This window comes from Sinocyclocheilus grahami, unplaced genomic scaffold (assembly GCF_001515645.1).
Source record: "Sinocyclocheilus grahami isolate Dianchi unplaced genomic scaffold, SAMN03320097.WGS_v1.1 scaffold492.1, whole genome shotgun sequence".
NCBI lineage: Eukaryota > Metazoa > Chordata > Actinopteri > Cypriniformes > Cyprinidae > Sinocyclocheilus > Sinocyclocheilus grahami.
In genome coordinates, this window is record NW_015505671.1 from 19,362 (window position 1) to 21,665 (window position 2,304).

The following is a 2,304-nucleotide window of genomic DNA, read 5'->3' on the forward strand; positions in this document are numbered from 1 at the left end:
TCTACATAACGACCAACGCAATATACCAAGCACAGCGCAAATTAGTGTAGTTTCAAATAAAGAAATAAAGAAGCCACAGCACGTTGAAAAGAACCGAAGGCCCAGAAATGCTAGAAGTTTTGATAGAGCTGGTATTGCATGACTCCTAGTTGAGGGTTCCAAGTCGTCTTTTGTTTCCTGAAGCAAATTAAAAATAACATGGCTTGGCAAACAATGATTTTGTGTTCTTCTTGCATTCCAAATAAATTACGTGTGGAAATAAATCTTCTCCCTTCTACCACGCGCTCTCTGTTCTCTACTGTGCCTCCTCTAGCAACAAATTACAGCCATTTCAAGTGCAAAATAGTTTAAGACGTGCTTTTTTGGGGTTTTAAATAATGGCGCAAATGCCAGTAATTTGACGAGCGCAAACGTTAGTAAAATGCGTTGCGTGATTCATTTTAATACTCTCCTCCCATAAATTTTGCGTCTGAAAGGGAAACTCCTAGAAATGCATATTCAATAATGTCAGGTGCAAAAATAACTGTCCACACCTTTTCAGCGCTAATTCTTCACTGCGCATCTTTAGTAAAACCTGACAGTACTATTTTAATGCCAAAAGACGGTTTGCGCTGGCGCAAGCTGTTAGTAAAACTGGCCCTTAGTGTTTACATGCAAACATGAACGGTACAGGAGAAACGACTCTAAGAATCCCAACATTTTCAACATACACAAAAGTCTGGACTTACCCATCACCAGCAGAGCACAGACTTTCACTGAGTAGTGCAAGTATGGGAACTGGGACGCACACAGTCAGTCTTAAACTACAGTAATCACACAGGACTCTCTACCCACAATTGGCCGAGCTGCTTCTGTAGGCCTCAGAGCCTCTTCCTCCTCCTCCTCCTCTTCCTCAGGGGTCTGGGGCGGGGCCAGGTCAGGACACTGCCCAATCTCTGCGTTCTCAAACGCCACGGGCTGAGAGAAATCCACGGGCCTGTTTCATTGACAGACACAACACACAGCCGCTCTTGAGGGAACAATGACACAACGTGACTCCAATCAGGTGAATAATGAACACGCTTATGAGCAAGGACAGACTCATTTAAATCAGTCTGGTAGAGGGCAATGGGGTTCGCTCTAGTGGAAAAGACGCACAGCCCACTGGCAGAGATTCATACTCCTCATTAGAGCAAGAAAAACTCTGATTATTAATGTCATACAGCGTTTAGCTTATGACTGCACCTCAAAAGGAAACAAGGAAGGAAGGAAAACAAGACCTTTAATCTACAGCCACGGGAGGCTGGAAAAAATGGGTCAATGTTTACAACAGTCACTGGTGTGTACAATTCAGTCATGACATATTGCAGTGAATTGTGCTCTGGAGGTTGGCGCATTTATCTTGGCCTGGTAAAGGTGACCTCGAAAAGCTTACTAACATCTCTGCCTTGCTATTATCTGTACAACAGAAAGCTGTGACGTGCCAACATTACTGTTAAGTCTGGTGCTAAGACAGAACAAAAAGACTAGTTTTAAGGTTCTCATCACAACCAAAAAGTGGAATTGAAGCAGTCAGTCAAGTTTACATTATTTAATAAAGTGATTTCCACTTTAATTAAAAAATATACTGTATAACAAACACGATTAATGTAACTTTAAAAAAAAAAAAAAGCTTTTGTTATAGCTTTTGGAGCAAGGGCGCCGCCATCTTGTGTGACGTCACGGGGTTGGTTCGCTCTGTTGGCCTGTAAAGTAATAAGCATTTTTTTACTTTTTGAACACACGCTTGTTTAAATGGAGGAAGACAAACTTGAAAGGACTGTTGAGGCCATAATAAGCGCAAACGCTCATGCATTTGAGCCGATATGGCGAGGGGACCGAGCAGTACTGCCGTTACGGGTATGGTTGGGAATCGTTTGGGGTTTTTTCGATACCGGTGCCAAATCGATACTTTTAAAATGGTTCCAGTGCCTGAACGGTGCCTGAACCAGTACTTATTAAAAACAAAAATAATAAATAAATAAAAATTCCCCAAAAGATGGATTGGCCATTAGCACTATAAACACGTCTGTTTCATTCATACTGGACGCCAGAGGGCGCCCTCGCACAGAAAATCCACACATCCAGTCACAGAAGTAGCAGAACTCATGACCCTCCAGGAAATCCCTTATATGGACAAAGGCATGGATATTATAGCTGTAACTAACTAAACAGAACATATAAACGTGTTGAATGATAAAACAAAGACAATAAACACTCGACTGCGACAATATAGTTTATCTGTGTTATTCAAGCCATCTCTGGTATTTTCATAATAATTAAGTA

At 41.6% G+C, this 2,304-nt stretch overlaps 1 protein-coding gene across 1 annotated transcript in view; it reads right to left on the reverse strand.

Annotated features, from left to right (window-relative positions):
- Nucleotides 1-2,304, reverse strand: part of LOC107554145 (laminin subunit alpha-2-like) — a 268,279-nt gene that overhangs the window by 7,262 nt on the left and 258,713 nt on the right.